Source organism: Alligator sinensis, unplaced genomic scaffold (genome assembly GCF_000455745.1).
Source record: "Alligator sinensis unplaced genomic scaffold, ASM45574v1 scaffold157_1, whole genome shotgun sequence".
Lineage (NCBI taxonomy): Eukaryota > Metazoa > Chordata > Crocodylia > Alligatoridae > Alligator > Alligator sinensis.
Genome location: NW_005842316.1, coordinates 1057211 through 1082359, shown reverse-complemented (window position 1 = coordinate 1082359; position 25149 = coordinate 1057211).

Sequence of the window (25149 nt, the reverse complement as noted above, 5' to 3'; positions counted from 1 at the left end):
GTCACCCTAGTGAGCAGTTTTTCTCCCAGCTCCCAATATTCACCCCTTACATGCTTATAGATGGTCACCAAGACCCCCTCAATCTTCTGTTCCCCAGGCTGAACAGTTCCAGATCCCTTAGCCTTTCCTCATAAGGTTTGTCCTCTAGGCCCTTAATCATTCTTGTGACCCTTCTCTGGACCCTTTCAAGATTCTCCACATCTTTTTTGAAGTGTGACACCCAGAACTGGACACAGTACTCCAGCTGAGGTCTCACCCAGGCCGATTAGAGAGAAAGTATCATTTCCTTAGCCCTGCTTGTGATGCATCAGCTAATGCATCCCAGTATGCTATTAGCTCTGTAGACTACAGTGTCACAGTGGCAGCTCATGTTCAACCATAAGCCTGATGTCTCTTTCAGTCATCATGCTGGCCAGGACATCTCCTCCTACCCTATATTCATGTCACCAGTTATTTCTTCCCAGATGAAGCACTCTGCATTTATCCTTATTGAACTACATGCAGTTCCACTCTACCTACCTTTCCAGCCTGTCCAGGTCCACTTGGATCCACATCCTATCCCCTAGCATGACTGCTTTACCCCATAACTTAGTATCATCCACAAACTTGGCCAGCAGGCTTTCCACATCCTCATCTAAATCTTTGATAAAGATGTTGAACAGCACGGGGCCAAGAACCAAACCCTGAGGAACACCACTAGCCACCTCTCTCCAAGATTATAGAGACCTGTCCTCTAACACTTTCTGGGTTCCCCCTTAGCCAGTTCCCAACTCACCCGACCATGGACTCTGCTAGCCCACAGTCCCCCAGTTTTTTTTATAAGAGTGTCATGGGAGACAATATCAAAGGCCTATGGTTTCCCAGATCCTCCCTCCTCCCCCTCTTAAAGATTGGCACCACAATGGCCCTTTTCCAATCTTCTGAGACTGTGGGAAGTGGGAATTAAGTCAATGCTTAGGACTTGTGCCGGCCCTTACACAGTAATCATTTCCACCCAAGAATCCTAAAGGCATCATCCCAGACCCAAGTCACTATCCATCATTATGTAACTTTTCTATTTCCACTTTTTCCCTTCCCTCTCCTTGGCTTTGAAATAAAGTACAGCCCCAAATGATCTTGCAGCATAAAAAGCGTAAGTGAGATATTTGAACCAGTCCAGTCAGAATCAAAAATGAGCCTAGAACACATATTGAACCAAGAAGTAAATGAATGTATAACAATAACTTTTCTAAAATATTTTTTATTTAAACATATTTCATTACCTTGATCCTTTCCAGCTCATTGACTCTCTTGGGGCCAAAAGCAAAAAGTACCATAATGCCTCAGAAAAAGTTGCTTTTGCTGTTTCATCTGGTCTGAGTAGGAGTAATACTAATCATCATCAGATTTTTAGTAGACTTACAGAGTCCCATAAATGTATCTTAAAATTCACAAAAATACAGAATAAATTATGGCTTCTGTCCCAAAATCTTATGCTATCTAGTGCCAGCAAGATATAAACAGAGTAAAGGTGGGTGTAGAGCAGTCATTGGCAAAGAGGCTAATGTAGGAATAGATCATGGAAGAAGGTTTTATGAAGGCTGGAGGTAAGTAGCAGCAGGGAACTCTCCCAAGAGAAAGGTCGCATAAGGGAAGCCATAATGCTGAAGGCAGGGGAAGGATAAATAGAGACAAGACTGAGACAGGCCTGAGGGGCAGGTAGGGAAAAGAATGAAAAATGATCAGAGCTGATGGATGGGAAAGACTCTCTGCAGGTTTTCAAGGTATCATGGTCCATCCCTAGGATACAAAACTCCTGAGTTCTGACCCTATTCCAGCACTGACTCATATTGATGCTTTGCACAATCCATGTAACCTCTCTCTGTTTTAGCAGTCCCTCCTAGAAACTGGGAAGAATAATTTCTTAGCTTCTTCTGTAAAATGTTTTACAATCAAAGCAAGAAGAAAGGATACTAAAAATGTTTTAAGAAACCACAAAAGTCATCCTATAAAATCAGTTATTTCTCATTAGACCGTCAGGCCACCTGTGCAGGCTCAAACACCTTTTCTTTGAGATTTCTTCACTGTCAGTCGCAATCTCCAAATTACATTCTTCCAGATGTGAGAAGTCTGTGAATGAAGTTAAGCCCTGCTGCTCAGAGTGGGTTTTTGGCCTTTATCCAGGAATAGTTATTTGTTGCTGGCCAGCCACAATTAAACTCTGATCATAAATTCACTTAAAAAAAGAGAGCAAGAACTACCTTGTAGAAAGAATGCAATGGAATATATTTTAGCAAATAATTACAAAGGAAAAAAAATCTGTAAAAAAGCAATGGATCATTTTCAAAGACCTGTTAATTAAGCAAACTGGTCAAAACCAGAAGGTGAGGATTCCCAAGGCGTTCAGTATTCACTTTACTCTGGTTGAAATCACTGGGAATCTTATCTAATAGAGTTAGTCTAACACTTCACCATTTTGCAAATCACTCCAAATTTTACTGCAATGGAAGGTATTTTTTGTGACTGTCAACATTTGGGACTATAAGAAAGGAAATATATTTTAGTAAGACCTTTGTGCAAGTGAGTCTCATTACTTGTTCAGTGCAAGAGGCTTTGAGATCCTACTAAAAATAGGGGCAGCTCCATCCGCCCCACCATCTCAGCATTCATGAGCTGCCTGGTACCTTGAGGTATATAGGAAAAACATTTAAAGCTGTGTCTACAGCTGAATCGCCGAATCTCTCTGAATCAATTCAGAGGGTCGAATCACCGAACCTCTCTGAATTCAATTCGATTTGGACAGATTAAAGGGTCTCCTGATTCGATTAGGATTCGGAGATTTGGCCGCTGAATCAGGCCGAATCTCCGCCAAATTGAATCAGGGACCGAAGCTTCGCGCAGCCCTAAAAAATACTGCACTTCGAAAGGATTATTTGCCATTTCAGCAATGTTGATGTATATTGCATGATTTGTCAGCAGTGGTTATCACAACGTCCATTATTATTTATTATTGGTTCTATGTATGTGAATATGTGATTCACTGCATCAGTTTTCAAGAGCTTCCATGGGAGAATTTCTTATTTACAGCTAATATAAAAATAGAAAATGTATGAGTAAATCTGTGAAAGTAACACTAAAATAGTACTTAAGCCCATACAAGCATGACGCTCTAAAGCCCTGCTCTTCTTAAGTGAGTCCACTGTGGCCAGTCCTGTATGTGCATGGGTAACTCCCTTTGCGATGCACACACTCGGTTCTCAGGACCATGCAGCCTACGTCACTTGGGCTTACAGAAACAATAGGATGCTGTGGGACAGCCTTCCTCAAAAGGCCCTTCTGACTGAACTGGACAGACTATTTTTAAATGCAAAGAAAAGAATCTCTTTGCACAGAGGGAAATAGCTGATTTCTTTCCTTAGTTAACCAGGTCAGGTTATGCTTGGTCTGTGTGTCAGCTCATGACTCTTTGACAAAGTTCACAAACCAAACCAAAATTTAAAGTGCAACCAACGCTCCTGATGGAATTCCCTCCATGTGTGGAGTGCTGACCTCCTCAGAGCAGCAACAGCCGTTGCTTGTCTCATGCCGTTGCTATTTGATATAATGCTGTGTGAAGTCTGGCCTTGAACACCTACCTGGATTCTCAAGGGTCCCAACTTCTATTTCTGCCTTTATGTCTCACTACAGGATCAAGGAGGTCTCCTTGTGAGTTGTGAGGCATTGGTATCCTCTTCCCCCGTCACAAAGGAGCAGTGGAAAAGTTTTATCTGCAGCATCAGTTCTTCCTCCTCTGTGTATGAATCTAATTAATCCCTTAAATGTAACATTGGGCTTATTTATTTTGGCTTAATACCATTTTTCTTGGAGTTCTTGTTACAGAAATTCAACTCTCAAAGGAATCCTTTTCATAGGAAGCAACGTTGCCATGGAAGCATAAAAAAGAAACAAAACAAAAAATCTTGCTATCTTTCTTTTTATAAATTGTTTTCAGCTACAAGCTTAAGGACGTGTTTCTGAACACTTACTGAGATCCACGGAAAAAAAAGCCTGACTAAAATATGAAATCATTTTTAACTAGCTCACCTTTTCAGAGCGTGCTACAAATTCACAAAGAAAGAAATACAGGAGGATTATAAAATTTCATGTCCAACACTTACATGTTATCTTTGGGAATTGACTTGGAATAGGCTAGGCATAAAAGGAAAATATAAGCCTGCATAGATCCAATATGGTATCATGACTGGGGAATTCCAAAGAAGTTAACAGGACAAGTTTCCAGAATAGCACTTGACATGTCCATGCAAATGTAAGGTAGTCTCAGATCATGAGAAATACAATTTTGGGTTAAAAAAAAAAAACCGAACGTCTATCCCAATCAAGCTGGATACAGACATAAGGACCTGAATGTAAAATTAAGATTTATCATCTCTATTTACAAACAAAAGTGAAGTATTCATTATCTCTAAATGTGAAGGTTGGAGAAACCATGGATGGTATTAGTTCCTAGTGAAAGAAGAGCTCTTTCATCACAAGGCTGTGCTCTGTTTCAATACACAAATAATACACCATATACAAGAAAAGAGATGGAAAATGTAAAGAGGACAAAAGCTACAAGGCAGGGAGAAAAGGACAGAAATGCACCCTAAGCCACTGGGACATGTATTCATGCTACAGTAGTAAATAGATATTGATTTACAGTAGTAAAGAGATAGTAAATGCTAAGATTAAAAAACTATGTAGATAAGCAAGACGAAACAACAGGTGGGACAGCAATAGAAGCTTTTTTTTCTTTAAATCAATTATGTGCGACAGGACCCTTGTTTTTCCCTGCAAAGCTAAATCCTGTCCACAAATTAAGTTAAATTAAAGAAGTTTGTAATACACAGGGACAGTCCATTTATGACTGTTGATAGTTAGGGAATTTTAAATGAACACATTACTATTCTGAAAGAGAACTGTAAAGAAATTTAATTCTCAATATTCTTAAATCCCTTATTATAATATTAATCATCAGATAAAGTAAAGTTAAATAATTCACTGAATCCATTTACATTTCAAAACACAGAAATTGCATAGCAGAGTTTCTTGGATTAGATATCAGGATTAATACTTTGAAACATCCCTGGAGGAAACTTGTATGCAACTTCTTGTATTTGTCAGTAAACTACCACCATATTCAGTTGTTTTTTTTATATTCAGTTCCCTTAAAAAGTATTTTTTTTCAAATCAATTACTAAGGTATTTCAGAAAGAATAGATTAGAGCCCTTTTTACTATTTTTTCTTAAAAAAAAAAAAAAAAAAGGTTTACAAAGAGCTTTGTAGTGCCTCTGAAAACCTACCAGCACAGAATTGGAACTGCTTTGAATTATTCTTTCAAGACGGTTGTGTCTAGTTTAAGTGGAAATGCTAAACACAATGCATTTTTCTTTCTTCACCTTCTCTAGTGATTCACGGCTGTAGTTCAGAGAAGACGCTCCCTTTTCTTCCTTCCGGACGCACAGTTTTGAAGCGCGCAAAGTTTCACAGATTTCATAGACATCAGGGCTGGAAGGGACCTCAGAAGATCATCGAGACCAGCCCCCTGCCCTAGGGGCAGGAAGTAAGCGGGGGTCATAGGATTGCAGCAAGATAAACATTCAAATGTCTCTTGAAGGCGTTCAAAGTAGGTGCTTGAACCACCTCCGGCGACAGTCTATTCCAAACCTTGGGGGCTCGGACAGTAAAGAAGTTCTTCCTTATGCCCAGCCTGAAACAGTCATGGAGGAGTTTGTGACCGTTCAAGCTTGTCATCCTTTGGGGCGCTTTGGTGAACAGACGTTCCCCCAGATCCTGGTGAGCATGCCTGATAAACCTATAGGTAGCCATCAGATCACCCCTGAGCCTCCGCTTTTCCAGGCTGAAGAGTACCATAGCTCTCAGCCTCTCATCATAAGGTCTGTTATCCTGACCTCTGATCACGCGCATGGCTCTCCTCTGGACTCTCTCAAGTGTCTCCAATTCCTTTTTGAATTGTGGAGCCCAAAACTGGATGCAGTACTCCAGCTGCAGCCTCACCAAGGCCGAGTACAATGGGAGAATGATGTCCTGGGATTCGCTTGAGAAGCATTTTTGGATGCAAGCCAGCTTTTTTGCTTGCTTTACTAGCTGCAGCATCACATTGCAGGCTCATGTTCATCTTGTGGTCAATGATGACCCCCAAGTCCCTTTTGTCCATAGTGCTAGCCAGTGTAGCACTATCGAGCCTATAAGCATGCTGCAGGTTTTTCCTCCCAAGGTGGAGAAACTTGCATTTTTTGGTGTTAAAAACCACCAGGTTCTCGTCTGCCCATTTCCTGAGCCTGTCAAAGTCAGGTGTGGATGCTTTACCACAAAGTTTGGCATCATTGGCGAACTTGGCCAGTCCACTTCTGATACTGATGTCCACATCATTAATGAAGACGTTGAATAGTATAGGCCCAAGGACAGAGCCTTGAGGAACCCTACTGGTCACAGCACACTATAATGATTGGCTTCCTTTAACCACCATCCTCTGGGTCCGACCACGGAGCCAATTCCCCAGCCAGCGGATCGTGGTGGACCCGAGGCTGCAGCTGGCCAGTTTTGCCAAGAGGTGATCATGGGATACCAGAACAAAGGCTTTTTTGAAGTCAAGATATATGACATCAATCTCCTCTCCCTTGTCCAGGTGATAGGTCACCTGGTCATAGAAGGAAATGAGATTGGTCAAGCAAGATCTACCCGCAACAAACCCATGCTGGGTATCCCTCAGGATATTGCCGTTATCTAGTCTGTTAAGGATGGTCTCTTTGATAATCTCTTCCAAGACCTTCCCCAGGATAGAGGTCATGCTGATGGGTTTGTAGTTTGCCAGATCTACTTCCCTCCCTTTCTTGAAGATAGGTACCATGTTGGCCTTCTTCCAATCGTCGGGCACTTCACCAGAGCACCAGGAGTTCTCAAAGATCTGCGTCATTTGGGTTTGTCATCTTTTAAGTTCACATAAACTTGATATCAAAAACATAGATCAGGGAGGAGTATTTACAACCCCCCACTACCAAAATACGGATCTACTCATTCATAATTAGAAGCCACTGGAAGACTTTTAATTTGGCTTCATTTTTTTTCCCCCCAGAGTCATCTGCGATTAGCGTTTAATGCCTGCTTCCAGAATAAAGTGGTCTTCTGGTTGATATAATTTAGAGAAAACACAGCTTCTGCTTTGCTTTGGAATCATGGATTAAAAGCATTCTTGTCATTTAGAGGCTGGCTGCAGCGAGCAGCATTGTGACTCACTACTAACGCTCTTTGCTTTACTGCATTGACCTTCTGCTTTCTGGTGCCATGGTTCATAGACGGGAAAAAGGAAGCTTGGAAATTGAGTCAGTCAACACCGCTGGAAGCAGGTATGTAGCGCGGGCTCCAAACTACAAACACAAACACTGACAAGGAACAGCAGTGGGAAATTTGTTCCAGCCCTTTCATCTAACCATGAAGTGACTGTGTTTAAGGAACACTGTGATAAGGTGAAAATAAAGTAAGGGATATTGTACAAAATGTAAATAAGCCCAAGAAACACAGATACAAGGGATAAAAATATGCAAATGTGATTCTTTGAAGGTTTCTGGAAAATCTTCTTATGGAGTTATTATACCAGCAAGGGAAGCTGGTGTTGCACACATCTTTGATGGTTTTGCAGGCTGCCATTTCAGGTTGCATCATCATAGCACAATGTCACAAATGCCATTACTTTCTGAACAATGAGACTGCAGTGCAGCATGAATGAAAGCAGACGGCTTATTGCTCGTCCTCCAGGAAAAAGAGGAGCCCCAGGAAAACTGCAAATAGTTTTAGACCATTGTAAATATTCAGCTTTGGGGTCATTATTATCAGAGCAGCTTAATCAGCTCAGCAATGGCCATTTAAATGACAATGGGCTCAGCTTGCAATACTGAATGCTGAAATTGATTTTTTTTTTTTTTTTTTTTGCACTTCAGTGTTGCTTCTTTTCTCAGTACCTTGCTTAAATGGAAAGGAGACATGCTGACAGAGGTGGTTCATTTATTTTACAGGTTCAATTTGCATCTGCAAAAATTACATCCATTTTCTTTCGGCTCTGCAAATTGAAGGAGAGGTGAGAATCAGAAGGCACAGATCTTTCAGCCTCCTGCCCCATTACAGCACCAAGCCATGGAGGAGGTGACGTTATGGAGCATACTCTTCTTGGGCATGCCCTCTATGGGTGCCAGTGTACCCTGGAAGCATCTGTCATGCCTCCAATTATTTGTCCCTGATTTGTCACAGCCGCCCCTACCATAATGGTACAAGGTGGGTTTTTTGGTGTTCTGGATTCCTCATTGGAATAACTCCCACAGTGCCATGATGTCCAGAGTAAGCAAGCTTTGCAGGAAGGAGCAATGTGCCTTCACCATCCCCATCTGGTCAGCTCCGTGCTAAGAGAAGAGGAAAGGCTAATCAAGGCACTCCAGTTGGTGGAGATAAACTAAAGGCAGGAACTTTAGGGGCCCCAAAAGCATCCAAACAAAGATGGTGCCCTGACTCCTAAGCAGTTCAAGCTACAGAGTTGCTGAGATGATGCTCATCTCACAGGGTAGTGGCTTACTGGACACCTAAAATAATTACCTTAAGATACGGTGGACCAGAAAATAGTTGGGCACAATGGACCAGAAAATGCCTATGCTGACCAAGAGGAAATGCTAATGGAGGATAAAGTAGAGGAACACTTAAAATATCAATAAAGGGCTAGGCAAAGGATGGAGCTAAAGATTAACAACATATCATTTACCTAAATCTTTTAAAACATATGGCCCAGCTCTTAACACCCTCAACCAACTCTGCAGAAAGATGGAGACTACAGAAAAGGGAATAAGGGGCAAGGGTGTTGAAATTACAGTTCAAGAAGTAAGAAGCTTTTGGGTTTTTTGTGGTGAGGGGTTGAGTTTTCAAGTATAAGGCCTATATCTCACACAGATTTGACACCAGCTGACAGGGAATGACACAACGATACAAAAATATAGCTATTTCTCTGAGCACGGCTAACGAAGAATTAACTCGAAGCTAAAGTGTGTGATCTTTGGTTAGCCATTTGCCACTAGAAACTATGAAAAGAAAACAGGGAGTTTCATACAACTCTAATTAGCTAGAGGATAGATTTTGTTTGCTTCATACATCAGATCTGGAAGAATTAAATGGTAAACTGATGAAAATGAAATACACTGCTGAGACGCAGCTCAGGAGGGAAGTCAATACAGAGAAGAATGGCAGGAAACGCTTGGAATAAATGCAGACAAGAGAGATCGATTTCCAAGTAGAGAGGGACTAGCAAAGCAATATAATTTGTGGTCACAGACCATGAAACCTTGAACAGGTGAGTGGTGGGGATGTGACGTAAGAGGTGGGGATAAACCTCTGAAAACGTATTTGGCGCACGGCTCTCCAGTCCTGTTCTGGGTAGCAGTGTTATCTCCCCTCAGTCTGAGCACAGAGTCGTGCTTAACTGCAGTAGATGCAAACAAATCTGGCATGCAGAAATCAGGAGTTAAAAGACTCTGATTTTGCCCATGTAAAGGCCTGTGCAATAAAGTCAGAATATTTCCCAGGAGTCATTTGATGACAGGAAAATGTAACAGGTCCAGCCCCAGGGGTAGCCATGATGTTCAAGAGAAAATCAGAGGACATCAAGGTGTCCGGTTTCGTATCAATAGAGGACAGAGGACAGCCGGACTGTCCCCCTATGACTCCACCCCCCCGGGCTACGGGCCCCCAGACCTGCTTGTTCTTGCCCCTCACGGGCTGCAGGTCCCTGACCCTGCCTGCTCTCATCACCCTGTGGCTATGGCCCTGCTCTTTGGCCTTGGCCCCTAGCCCTGCTCCCAGGCTAGTTGAGACCTTCACCACCCCTATGGTCTCAGTCCCTAAACCACCAGTCTTGCCTACCACAGGCCATGTATTAGTCAGGAGCCTTGCTACAGCCCTTCTGCTAAAAAGCACCTCTCTCCATGACTCCCAGGTCAGACTGCCTGCCCAGCTCAGGCCCTGGCCTTATAGTCGTCAAGCCTGGCCCCGTTCTGGTCAGATGTCTCTTTTAATTGCTACCTGCGTCTCATCTGCAGCCTTCCTTCTCTTAAAATAGCAGGAGCACTTAGCTCCCTGCTACAGAAAGGATAGTTCAAAAGTTAACAAGAGATAGCTACAGGCAATCCAGAGCTCTTCATCAACCAAAAAGAAGTGAGGAACTAATAAATCAATTCTCTTGTCAAAATAGCAGAGATTTACAAACTTAACTCTGATTAGTGGGGATTTATGCCTATTGCTGCCCCACACATCAAGAGAAAAGCCCTCTACGTCTACATTGTCTAGGAAAAAAGACCCTCTAGGAGAATAGCCCGCTACATCTACATTGTCTAGGAAAAAAGACCCTCTAGGAGAATAGCCCTCTACCTCTACATTGTCTAGGAAAAAAGACCCTCTAAGAGTACATCTAGGAAAACAGCCCTCTATGTCTACATTGTCTTGGAAAAAAGACCCTCTAGGAAACCCTCTAGGAGAATAGCCCTCTAGGTCTACATCGTCTACAACTGTTCATTCCTGCCTCCCAATATGTGGCATGCATCCCCACAGAGCTTGCAAAATTAGCTTTGGTGCATAAGCTTATATAGAGAGTAGCCTATTACTTCAAAAAACAGTCCTTGCCAAATTTCAGAAGGTCAGAAGTTGGCACTGGATGTATGAGGTATTCAGAGGGGAGGAACAGGCATTTCCACAGACAACTGAGAGGAAAAACACTGAGATTCCTAACCTACAAAACAGGTACAGAAGCCACGGTGTATCATTAAGAGAGAAAGCAACACAAGCAAATTTAACATTGTGAGTAGTTACATCCCCTTACACTTATGTGATTATATGAGCAAACAAGGTAAGTGCACGCTAGTCACTAATGTAGGGTCACAGAAGCAGGAACGTGCAACTGTATGGCTTTTATTGAGGCAGATGCTCAAAGCTGGTTAACTCTGCTTTGGACGTCTAGGATGGTGTGAAGGGGATTTATGTTGCCTTGAACAGACAGCTGATACTTCCATCAGTACACAGGTGTTCTTGGCCAGCACCAAGGTTTTCTTGTAAAAAGACTGCACACTAGGAAGCCAATGTCAGCTCTCACTTGTGATGGATACCACTTTCATCTAGGATTACCCCTAGGATTGGTGGATGAATAGAAAATGCCTTAAAACTATGTTTTCTTTTTGGAGCAAAAGCTTGGCAAAGCTGATTTTGTGCAACTGCAAGAAGTCTAAATTGCAGTATACAGTTACGCAACTCAATAAGTACCGCACCTAGCAGTTACAGTGTATTTACAACTGTTCAATGCAACCGTAATTTCTCAGTTCTTAATTCCATCATATTTTCTCAGTGCTTTGGGAAAACTTAGGCCTTTTTAGGCAAGTTATTTGACAGTATTCAAACCTAAAATAGCTACTTTAAAAAGATTCAAGTTGGGACAAAGTTACTCAGATCATTAGGAAAACATCTGCCCTCCTCTTGTGTAAGAAGGTATCTTAGAATTGGCAGAATCTGCATTTCTGCCTGTCTCACCCAGCTGCTAATTCAGCTAGACAAAGAATTCAGATTCAGAAACAGGTTCTTACTTCTACCAATAGGAAAGGGAGAATATTTCACCCCAGACGTGTTTTACTTAACATGTTCTCAAAGTGTTTACCATCTGTATCAATTAACACTACAATGCATTTTACCTACCTTTGCAGAAAGTATTGATTGCACTATTGCAGTTACTGCCCTGTAAATGTATAAGCAATTAAATAAAAAAAGCTCCCACCTCCAGTATTCTTGAACTACTTATTAGCTAAGTAGTATCTCCTCTTTTTTTTGATGAGACCTTCTCACTCCATTATGGAACTGTGTTAAATTATATTTTATAACCAATTAAGACAAAGATTTGTTTATTTCATTTCTTTTATAGGGTTGGGTCAAGATAAATTCAAGTAAAACAGCGCATAACTGGGCACCTTTGAAATCCTGCAAGTTTGTCTTTGTAGGAAAATAATGTGGAGACAGATGCCATCCTGGGAGACAGAATTGGGTTCAACCGGGGACATCTCAAGAGAAGATCATGAGCCTCTACACTTGGGTTTGAAGAGGCATGCCTTCCAATTTAGCTATAACAGATTAGTGTCCTCTGTAAAGTAGGCTGTATAGGGAACACATTGGCTAGTGGGTTATAGTGTTACTGCGGCCCATGCGGCACCTGGATAAGAAGCCCCACAGCACCACCTATTATTCATTAAAGGCCAACCTGGTACCAGCACCTTCAAAGGCTTAATTACATGGATACATCCAACTATGAACTCACAGCACACCGAACACGCTGAGGGGCTTCTGCCAATACTCAGCACCCCACAAAGGTGGGAGGAAGGGGCCCTTGTTTTCATCACATTCATCAAGTCTCTATGTCAATGCTGAAGGAGCACAATACCCATGAACAGAGTCCTCGGGTTGGCTGAACAAATCTTTCCTCCAGAGTACATTCTGGTCTGCCATAATTTAGGATCTGGTGGTCGGTCCAGCAATAGTAAAAGCCCAGTCAAGAACGCTGCCGAGTCCCCACCAGCGCAGGTTGCATTGCATAAGTGACTCAATGAAGGGACAGGGTCACAACTTCCAAATTTTATAGTCATCAGAAGGTCTAGTGAGGAGTGTACCTAGAGTCTGGGGTAGAGACCCTGGGCAAAAGATGCCAATAATCAGAAAATTATTATTTTCTTCAGTCTAGTGTTTGCTTGGCCATATGAGAATACTCTGCTGCTTAAATAAATATCACTGTCAGTGGGCACAAGGCCTGTTAAAATATTTCATCCAGTTATCTGACAGCTTGACTATAAATCTAAATTGTATAAAAATAAATAGGCTCTTTCTTCTGGTTTTCTTTTTCTTATTCCTTGGAAATTAAAACAGCTTCCAGTTTATTGCATTGTACACAGCCCAAGAGCAAACCTTACAGATCTAAGTGCCTAGATACCAGTGACTGTGGGGGAAAAGAGTTACTAGTTAGCATCTGATTCTTTCCAATGCCACACACATGTTAGTGAAATATAGTTTAAGGAAGAATTTAAACTTAATGTCTCTCCGACCTGGAACCAAGGAACAGACCCTGCAAACTTTACATTAATAGTTCAATTGTACAAGTTATTTACATGGATAGCTGCTTGCTAACCTGGGCAAATACAGAGAGATTTCTCTCACCAAAGCTAATATAATCAGAATCCACCCAAATAAAGTCAATAGCTTTTGGTCCCTGTTCTCCTTCCTGTAGAAAGTTCTCTCTCTTCCTTTTCCCTCTGAGGCAAGAACCATCTTCTCAGTACCTCTTCTCACCTGAAAAAGCTCTTCCTACTCTCTCCAGTCCACATCATTAAATGGAATCTGAAACTGGACTTCTCTCCTTCCTCTCTAAGCTTTTTATGACTTTTCTCATATCTTCCCCCCACCCTTTTTTAGCATTGCATGTGGACTAGCTAACATCAGGATCTCAGGTCTAGTCTATTCAAAAGATTTACAAAAGTCAAACACAGATTTCAATTTGGACAGATGAACTGCCAGGTTTGGGGCTGTGGTTCAAACTCCACAATATTCTCTCTCTACCTTTGGAATTGGCAAGCCAGCTAAAATACCCACAGGAATATGGAAGCAGAGTTTTGTACCTACAAGCACTGCTGGCTTACAAGCTAACAAAGCAACGCTCTACTCTATTCTAGTATCTCCCCCTACTCTTAAGAAAACCTTACTACCCTTCACAAGTGATTTGGCTTCAACCTTTTTAAGTAGTCACCTAATTGTTTTAGGATACATTTAGAACGTAAATCTTCATTTGACACATTTTCAGGTTCTTAATTTCTGCCAAACCAACTGCATGGTTTAGTTAATAGCTTTTTCCTCCTCCAATTTATGTTTTAACCTCTCTAAACATTCCATATCAATTACTAAATCTAAATTAAGCGTTTATTGGAGACATTTAATTTTCAGCATTCCCAACCATGGCCATGCTCTGTGACTCAGACGGTAAGCTTGGAGGGTTTCTTATGCTACAATGACTGCTAATTAGACGTAAAGGTTTAAAAGTGAGTGCACGGTTTAAACACTGGTGTTTGGATCTCACTTAATTCTAGCTATCAATGTCAGAAAATTTCTGAGGAAATTAATGTCATATATAAAGTTCATTGTTTTTACTGATCTGTCTAATGAAGACACCACATCTGGACTAGAGCATGTTAAAAGAGAAAAACAATTAATTTTCCACGTTAAAGCTTGGTTTATAGATAATTAAAAGACAAAAAACCCAGCCTCAACTGACTGCTGCCTCCTCAGCCACACAATGGGTGGCAAGATAGGAGGATAAGACCTGCCAAGTAGTCAAATACGTGGGATGCCTTTCTTTTGAATTCCTCCCTATATCTCGTGTCATAGGAGCCTGGACGTTCCAGGTTCAAATACAGACTCTGTGATATTTCCTCCTTTTGTGACCTTAGGTGTGTGGATAAGAGTTTTCATTGTTTCCTGTCTCTATAATGGAGGTGGTAATATTACGTGCCTACACTGTCTAATAAGGGGTTCTCCTCCTGTTTTATTTTAAGAAATTAATAAGTAAATGAACAAATGTGTGGTTCCAATACATTACAATATACAAATAAAAGTGCCCTATGCCCTATTCTTAACATAGTAGAACGGTAAAGAATTCTTGACAAGAGACTAGACATTAATCAACAAGCAAGATTATTTTATGCCACACCATTAACTCTTTTCTTAAGTGTTAACCTCAAAGTCAAGAGTTGGATAAAGAAAGAAGAGCCAAGTAGAGGAAGAGAAAAGAAAGAGTGCACATAAAGAAAGAAAGTGGGTATGTACCTGAAATGTTTTTAGAGTGTGGGGGGCAGAGATGAAGTAGTTATGTCCTTGATAATTAACAAACATGGCCTATGTCCTATAGCAGGAGTAGGTAACTCCTGGCATGGGTGCCAGAGCATGGCATGCAAGGGCATTTAGCTTGGCGTGCACACCTCTGAACAGAGGGGAAGGGGCCAGAGCTGCACTGCCACAAGGATCAGGCCTGTCATAGTTCCCCTACCATCTGCCCTTGGCATGCCAACGTCTTACAAGTCAATGTTGTGGGTGTTTGACACTCTTCCCAAAAATGTTGCCAACCCCTGTCCTGTAGCCTTTTTTAGGTATTCTGCATTTTAACAACAACGCTGTGATCTTTTCCATGGTAAAACCTGAGATTGCTAGTATCCATTTCCTTAAAGGCAGAGTGGTTCTAGTGAATTATTTTAATGAGAGGCCATAGTGAAAAATCAGACTGTTGCACCTATAGTATCTATTGGATGGATCTATAAGATCTATTGGTAGGCCCATACATAAGTTACCAAAATGTAGTTACTTTATCTTTCTCCCTCAGACCTTGATATAATTACAGCCGTTCTCAATATCTACTTTTTTTTTTTTTCTAATCTCTATTTCTAAATGAGCTGGCTTGGGTACGGGGAGAGGCAATACTCCACTCTGGTTGATCTTCCCTGCTTCACAGGCATCATTAGTTATTTCTGGCCACCACAGCTGTTGAAGCATACAAAAATTCTCGCTTTTCCTGTTTCAAGGAAGTTCTTATACATTTTATATCATTCAAATGTTTGTATCACAGAAAGCCAAAACGTTGAGTCCTGTGAAATAGCGAGACCTTTCCTCATTTTAATTACTGCAGGCAATTACTACAGAAAACAAGGGGCTCTTTCAAACCTGCTAGGAAGGGTAGCTAAACACCCATGTTTGGTTTTATGGACACTCTCTCTTAATATAACTTGCTACTTTCCATTCCTTTTGCTTTTACAACAAGTGAATTTTAGTTGCTACTATTATGTGCTCATTTGTGCCTTAGAGATACAGATCATCCTAATGTACAGGACAACAGAGCACCAAGACCCCAATGTCTACTTATTCCCCAAACAAAACAACAGTTATTTCCTAAATGTTCAGGTGAAAACTTCCATGGTGTGGATAGCCAGTACAGATTACTGGATATGTATCCTTTGCACCAGCAGTCTGGAGCTGGCTCTGTGAAGTGCTAATGCCTTGTGGCATTTATGGGTTATAAGTGTATCAAAAAAATCATAGTTTGGTAAAGACTACATTTCTTATCACCTTTCTAACATCTCTAGTTCCTGTGCACTGTGTCCCACTTAATGTGACAATGCCCGGTGTGATTGACATAATCCGCCAATGCAGGAAACATGTCAGTAGAAAACGTGTCATTTGTCTGAGCTGTAATTTTGACGGTTAACCTCCAATTTCAGTCACTGTTACTGGAAAAAACCATCTCCCAATCACAAAAGCCATTACTCTAGGTCATACTGTTTACCACTTGAAATATTTTCCACAAAATTAAAGGATTGTTGTAAGACTGACAGCACTATACAGACTCACACCGACAGTGCATACCACTTATTTTCTGCAAGTATCAGCCGTATGCTACATTTCTGAACCATCACGCTGCATTATTATAATTCTATATATTTATTTTTAATGTTTCAATAACTACAATATCTGTAAGACACAATATGAAAAAATGCACAAGGACATTTTTAAATCTGGAATCCTTTTGCACTAAACACAGGAAGCAAGGAAGGAAGGAAGGCAGCAGGCAGGCAGGCTCATGGAGGATTTAAATCACCCTGACATCTGCTGGGAGGGCAATACAGCAGTGCACAGGCAATCCAGGAAGCTTTTAGAGAGCAAGCAAGCAAGCTGAGGAAGTACAGGTTGGATGGATGGACTGTAAGGTGGATAGAAAGCTGGCTGCATTGTCAGGCTCAACGGGTAGTGACTCAATGTCTAGGTGTCAGTCCTGGGGCCAGTTTTGTTTGATGGATTCATTATCAATCTGGAAGATGGCATGGGGTGCCACGCAAGCACGTGCACTTGCAGCAGCTCAAATAGAAGTGGTGCAAATTTGAGCCAGAGCTTTTTGCCTCAGCGCACATGCTCGGACATGCACTTAGTTGTGGAGCAAATTGTGCCACTTGGGGCAAAATAACCCTGCCTGGCTCCTCCTGGATCTGCAGCCAGGGGGAGCTAGAGCCCGGGGCCATCACCTGTGCTGTCCCCAGCAGTATAAAAAGCTGCCCTGCCCTGGCCCCAGCAGTACAAAAAGCTGCCCTGGCAAGTAGCTCAGGGCTACTTGCTCTCGGGAGTTTCTGGGGCCCAGCCAATTGGTACCTGGGGACACCACCCCTTGTGCAAGCTGACCTGCTGAAGCAGCCCGGAGAGTTCCCTGCCCCCTTTACCTGTTGCAGCAGTCTGGCCTGCCATGTGTGCCCCCTGCCCAGCCATCTGGGCAGCTATCGCCTGGAAGATGTTCCAGGTGTGGTGGCCTCCTTTGAACTGTCAAAGCATGTCCTCCTGGCCCCATTTGGCCAGGAGGTCAGCCACAGCTAGCTGGGTCCAAGGTGCCAGCTCTGAACAGGCAGGGCCCTGCCACTGGCCTCCCTAGCAGGCATTCTGGTGTTCCCTATGGGAAAACTGAAAAATCCCTGATACAGAAATCCCAAAGTCACTCTGTAAAATACCCTGAAATCCATGTTCCTCCAGAATTAAAACAAAAAGACCACTATATATAGAGAGAGAGAGAGACAGAGACAGCAATCAGTTGGGCAATGTTTTATTGATATATCTACAGTGTTAATGCAAATTGGAAGACTACCAGTGTCTCTATCATAATAATAAACTGAACTCTAAATACAAGTTTCATGAATTCATAAATACATGAATACATATTTTGCTGCCCACCCCCCACAGGGGCTACAGCCCCTCCTCAGGGGCTATGGCCCCCCCACCAGGAGCTACACCCCGCCACTAGGGGTAACAGCCCCCCCCAACAGGGGCCAAACGGCCCCTGCAGGGCCCACCACTCCCCTGCAGGGCCCACATGCCCCACGCCAGCCGTCCAATTGCTGCCCTGCCTGGCCCCATCCCCCACCAGCGGTGTCAGCGGTGGGGGTGGGGGGCGTGAGTGGTGACCGCCCACAGGTGCCACCAGCAGCTTCAGCAGTGGCCAATCACAGGGGGTGCACCCGTTTGCACGCCCTATGCGTCGCCAATGATCCACAGTAATTCATCCACCAACCCGCATGATCTGGGGATAGCAGGGCAGACCCTACAGTGAGAGGCTACAGGACCTGAACCTGTTCAGCCTTCACCAGAGAAGGTTGAGGGGGGACCTGGTGACCATCTATAAACTCACTAGGGGGGACCAGAAGGGTTTGGGGGAGACCTTGTTTCCCCTACCGCCCCCCGGGATAACAAGGAATAATGGCCACAAGTTGTTGGAGAGTAGGTTTAGATTAGACATCCGTAAGAACTATTTCACAGTTAGGGTGGCTAGGATCTGGAATCGACTTCCAAGGGAAGTGGTGCTGGCTCCTACCCTGGGGGTCTTTAAGAAGCGGCTTGATGCCTACCTGACTGGAGTCAATTGAGCCCAGTTTTCCTCCTGCCCAGGCAGGGGGTCAGACTTGAAGATCTACAAGGTCCCTTCCAACCCGACTTCTATGATTCTATGAACATTAGGGTTACAGAAAAGTAATGTGTTGTTTTAAAACCAGATCAATACCCGTGATCTGGTCAGTGAAGACACCATAAAATCTTACCTCCACTCTACCCTAAGGTGTCCACAGAAATCACAGTTCCATTGTCTTTTAATAGCACATAATCAAATTCTAGGTTTGAGAAGTTTCTCCTAGACTCATTTTTGTACGTTCTCCAGCTTTTTAGCAATGAAACTCCACTTGCTGAATTAAATTTATTAATCATGATTTAAGATGCTGAAAGAAGATTCTGGCCCATTTAGTTTAATGGATTGTTGTCTTAACACTGGGAAAGCAAATCCATGTTCTGGTTTCTCTGGGTGCCCCTCTCATTCAAAATCCTTCCTATTTTTGTCATAGTCAGCCAAGACCATGCTTGCCCTGATATCTAGGTAACACATGGCCTGTTGTAGTTGGAGGCCAAATCCATTGGTCTTTTCTAAATGACAGCACCTGCAATGGTCAAATCTAAACTGATCCTATGGAAGGTATTCGTTGGGTAAAAAATAAACATTGTAACACTGCTATAGCTAATGGAAATGATCTTTCTGTTCAGTTGGTGGAGTCTTGTTTCGCAAGGGAAGACCAGGACCTCCATCCCTGCTGAGCTGCTGCCTTGTAGGCAAGGCCATATGTGTCTAGGCAAAAATTCCTATTGTTATAGCTTTGTTCAGGGAACCAGCTTGATTATGAAGGGAAGTGTGTGGATATGGGGAGGGGGGGACACAAGCTGAACTTACAGGTGCTCCATATTTACTGTGAAAAGATCTGAAAAGGCCATATTTTCTCTACCTGGACTGCCATCAAGCTAGACTTACGTCCCAATTTGTTGAAACTTGACCAGATAATTCTCATTAACACAAAAATCCTCCTGTTTCCCAGGTTATTAAAGGACCATTTGAACAAGCTTCTCCTTTTGTTTTAGTAGAGAATTAAACACAGTATGAGGTACACGAGATGGAAATATTTTCTCCAATTATCAAAACTTGAAGAGAACCATGACAAACTGTTCCTGTTTCAATAAAGTACGTTAGGTCATTAGGTGCTTCAAATCAGATGGAGAACAACAGCAGCAAAAGGAAAGAACAAGCTGCTGAAATGCTAAGCTTCGCTGACTCAGACAGGTTCCCTAGTAACAAAAGTAGCTATGTTTATAAATATGCTGCAACCCCCACAATGTGAATTTTTTTCCCCCATTTTTTTAATGGTTGTTTTAAATGAGAAGATTTTAAACATTTTAAAATAAATTCTGCCTAGTTTACTGGCAGTCCTTTTCTGCCTCCTCTATTTATACTGGGACTCCTCTCAGAATAAGTTACCATTGAGAGAGAATATGCAGGAAGGAGAATCTAGCCCTCAGAAATCATACCAACCCCATTAAAAAAAGAAATGGCCAGGTTTTTAGTATCCATTGTCACCTACAAATACCTTTTAACCAATCTGTTTCTTATAAAATGTGTTGTAGTCGATTTAGTGCAGTATATAAAATGGCAATAGATACCACTACGAGGTTCTGTATATCTATTTTTATAGATAGATATAACCTTAATTTATAATATCATAAAAATACAAAATGTAAAATGTACCACTGAAAAGAAGTTTTTTTAATACTTATTGAAAAGTAAGCAGAAGAGTATTAATATTTGTATAGCTATTTTATAGCATTAAAGCAAATCCTGAGAATGAGCTTAAACAGACCTAAATACACACAAAATAAAATCTAATTTTGGCATCACTGATACTTAAAACAGAAACCAATCAGTCTAAACAATCTACTACAGCTGAACCTAGTTTTCAGTGACGTATCTATACGCATAAGCATTCACAAACTGATTACTTAGACCCATATATAAAGAGTAAACTGAACAAGTCATAGTGCAACATGTCTGTCCTAGGCAGTGCCTTTCAACTATGTCATTGAACTCAAATGAGCTACATAAATTATCAGAGAAAATAGAGGTCTTTACTCAACATTAACAATTAAACATGAAAGAAAGGCTGTAACAACCTCAACAACCATTGCCAACTTTCAGAAATCCCATAATCCAGAGCTGTGCACCAACATGCATGAGGTTTATTTATTTACGAACTCTGCAAGTATTGCCATCTGTTTTGATCTTTCAACTGTCTCTGCCCAGGTCCAGTATGTGTTTGTCCATTTGTGTTGTCAATACTCCTGTATTGATGGACCAATGGAGACGGTCTGGCACTTGCAGCAGGAGCTCTCCCTGGCTGCCCCAACCCAAAATTTCTCCCCCAATCCCCAAATTCCCATTCATTAATTCTGTGTCCACCCCAATCCAACCTGACATCTGCTCATTCTTCAGCCAAATAACCAGTTTTACCTCCCCCCCGTTTCCCAGTCTCATCTCTGCTTCTCCAGCTGTTCCCAGGGTTTTTCACTCCCTATCTGCCTTCATAGTCCTGGGAGCTGCAGGAAGGGATGGGTAGGAGCAGAAAGCAGACTGCCTTAGTCTTCACAGAGTGGAGGCAGATGGGAACAGAGCTGCCCTAAATTACTGGGCTTCTCCTGCTTTCTTTTCCCTCTCCCTCCTTGGGACAATGGTGTTCGGATCCATTCAGCAGTAGTATTTTATTTACAGCTTTCACCAAAGTGATGCAGTAAAATTAGCAATAACATAATTACTCCACTCAAAAAAGTCCTCCGGTTCCCAGGGGGCAGAGCTGTGCCTGCCTCCTGTCACAATCCTTTTCGGGTGCTCATTTCCAGGAATCAGAAAAATGAAGAAAGCAGCCAATCAGAACAAGGTGTCCACCAGACAGGTCCAAAATCTATGACAGGACTAGAGGTTCTCTCTTCATTACTGGACTGGTTCTTGGCCTGACCAAAATCATATTATTGGCAAAGATATCCCAAGGGTGGGCAGCATTGTGAACATGGGGGAAGAGGAGGTATGACACTGTGAGATGCAAATCCACAACATGAGAAACTGCTGTGCAGTGAACTGGTATTTCTAGAAGCAGTTTTTGTCAGATGCCCTGGACCAGGCAATGTACAATGTCCATCCAGTAGTTAGCCGCACTGAAGCTTAACACTATATTGCATTGCAAGGCTTTTGCGGAGTCTCCAGAGTGCTGTGAATCCAGCTCTTAACTCAAAACAAGCCCATTGTCCCAGGGATTAGGCTTTCATCGCCAACTCTTCCAAACTTGATCACTGGCTGATAGGCATCCTGGCCCTGGTGGTACCCTAAACTCCACCTTAGCAGGAGGAAATGAGCAATAGTAGACTCACTTCCTGCATTCCCCACACAATCCTCTCCTAGCCCACCACCATATGCTTAGCATGAGTTTGCTTTCATCTCATTTTCATCCCTTCCAAAGCAGAGCTAGCAGCTTATGCGAGAAGCAGCAAGAGTGTAGCCCAAAGACTTCTGGAAGGGAAGGCTGTGCCTTCATTCAACGTGACCATTTGTTCAAGGGACATGCTTGTGAGAAATGTTTTTGGTGTTATGACATCCACGTTGAAGAGAGAAAGGTACCAATTCACAAAAAAAACGGTGCGCGGGTATTAGTGGTGTCTGCCTGTGACTCAGTGGCATGTGAATGTTGAGCAGCGGAGGATTTCTCAGAAACTCTAAACAAGTGTCATTAGCATTCGCTTTGAGTACAAGAACAGCTTTGAGAGTGTCAACTCTCATTCAACTTTTCTCTCCATTCCTAACACTGAACACTCATTTCATTGGACTTGTTGTTGTTGGTAAACACGGAGCAAGTTTTAGTCAGTACAGTAATTTGTCATAAACAATTTGTAATTATTGGAGGCAGGAAAAACACCCACATGAATAAAATCTGAGTGATGAACTGAAAAGACAAAGCATTTTAGGTGTCCCAGAGAATGTCTGATACTGAGACCAGATATAAAAACTGGGACATGGGGTCACTGTATTTCTGTTCCATAATATATCCAAATACTTGGAGATCAGACATTGTATTACTCTTGGCTTATTTAACATTTGATCTATATTTTAGCAAAACACTACTGATGAAGGATGTAGCGTCATGAAAAATTGGGCTGGAAGAGATTTTATGGGGTCACCTAGGCAGGAACATCCTTGTCTAAACCATCCTAGGCAAGTATTTATCTATTCTCTACTTAATCTCCAATGACAGACAATTCGCAGTCTCTCTAAATAATCTATACCAATACTAAGCCATGTTCCTAGTTAGAAAGTACTTCCTAATATCTGACAAAAATCTCCCTTGTTGCAATTTAGCCCATTATTTCTTGTTCTGTCCCTTGTGGACAGAGCGAGCAATTGATTGCCATAGTCTGTTTATATTCCAAAACCATTATCCCTTCAGCATTCTCCTTCCCAGACTAAATAATCTGTTTATTTCAACCTTTCTTCCAAGCATTGAAGTGAGCCTGTAATTCCCTTCATCTTCCCTTTTTAGGGACAGGCACTATATTTGCCTTTTCCCAAACTTCTGGAACCATGAATTCTCAAATATAATCACCCAGGGCTCTCCAGTTACAAATAAGTACTTTAGTACTTATCTGAAAGTTGATATAACCAAAATATTCACATACATTTTGGAACCTAAAGGAGTATTTTGCTATAGGACTGTAAGACCAGTTTTATTTTTTATGAGAAATAATACCTGGGTACTTTTTCCTGCTCTTCATCAGCAGGGATCTGGGTTTTCCAACTGCCAAGGAAAACATGGATTTTCTCCTTTAAAGGAGAAAAACACAGAAAACCATGGGTTTCCCCTTACAGGATGCTTGGGACCAAGGGGAGAAGGACACAGGGGGGTGCGACATGCATGCATGTGCATGCACACATGCTCATGGCCAGCAATACAACCAGACACCAGTGGAGAACAGCTCCCCCAGCTGCCTGCAGGTAAGTCTATGGGGGGGGGGGGGGCATAGGTGATGTATAGGGAGGTGAGGGGAGCGTAGGCAATGTGGGGGTGCAGACTGAGGTGGCCATGGTGAGGGAGAGAGTAGGGAAGGGTCGACGGCTGGGGATGGGGCTGGTGCAGTGCCCAGTGCCTGGGACTGAGGCAGGATGGAGCCATGGGTGGTTTGTTCAGAGGGCAGTGGGACGGCTGGCTCCCCACTTTTGCAAGCACTCCTAGGGAGGAGGGCATGGAGGGGGCATGTGCCCCTACAGATTTGTGTGCAGGGTGGGGGAGGATGCAGGTTGCCTGCTGTGGGGTTGGGGCTGCCCTCCCCGCTGTGGGCCCCTGTGGCCCAACAGGCAGGACCTGGCTTGGGAGGGCGGAGTGGGGTGGCAGGACTGCAACCCCCCGCCAGAAGCCCCACACCTTCCATGCCACCAAGGTGAGATGCCCCCCTCCCGTCTGGCAGCAGTGGAGGGCACAACTCCATGATGCCCCCACTGCTGCTGAGTGGGCAGGGAGTGCCTTGCAATGATGGCAGGGTTGGTGTGGGGTTTCTTGTGGTGGCAGTGGCAGCACTGAGTCTCACTGCTCCACTCTGCCCTCCTGTGCTGGGTCCCACCTGCTGGGCTGTGGAGGCCCCTAGGGGTAGGGCTGCAAGGCAAGGAGCCCTGAGCCTGCAGTGGACAGCCCACATCTGCCCCACACCATTGGCTCTGCTCTGGTCATGCCACCCACGGGGGTAGTGGGGGGAACAAGGCTCTGCACTCTGCTCTGGCTGCAGCAGCTGGAGCTCGGGCACTGCTGGCTGGCTGCAGCTGGTGCCCATGAAGCAGGAAGCGGGCAGCATGCAGCCACCAGGTCCCACAGCCCTAGCAGCTGGGAGCCCACTCTGGCAGGGCTGGGGAGGGCACTGGCATATCAGGGCTGCTCAGGGTGGGACAGCTGCAGCAGGACCTGCATCCTGGTGAGCAAAGGGGAAAAGGGGGAGCTCTGATTTTCCATGGTGATAAAACCAAACTCAAATGCCAAATTATATAGGTATTTAAAATGTATTTTCTAATGATTAAGGCACCGGTAGGCTTCCAAATTGTAAATCTATTAGGGGTGCACTGATAAAGATTTTTTGGGCCAATACCAATGGCCAATTATTAATGAGCCATAATGGCCGATGCTGATCCAATTGCTAACTCTGCATACTACTTGTACAACAATGACCTTGATGGTGAAGCTTAGGCACCGTTCTAAGCAAACAATGGTACATAAACTACAACATAGGGGTAGCTCTGGGAGTTAGTGGGTTTTAGGGGTGAAGTTTTGCATCGGACTTTCCTACATGCTTATGGCTGCTAGGAAACAAACATTTTCTGCTAGCTTGTGCCTCTATAGAGGCTCAGTGAGTTGGTGAGTGCAGCGGGGGAGGCTAAGGTTGCACACACTTTTTCCAAGGAAGACATAAGCAGATGAATAGCCAAACCCAAGGTCTGAATAACATCAGATGGGAAGTCAGGTGGGATTCTTGTTTGTTATTTCCTTGCCCGCTGCAGTCTACTCAGAATCCAGTCCAAAGTGAGGGAGAAGAAACACATTTGAGAAAAATCGTATTTGAGAAAGTCAGAATCTGTTTGCTGGTAA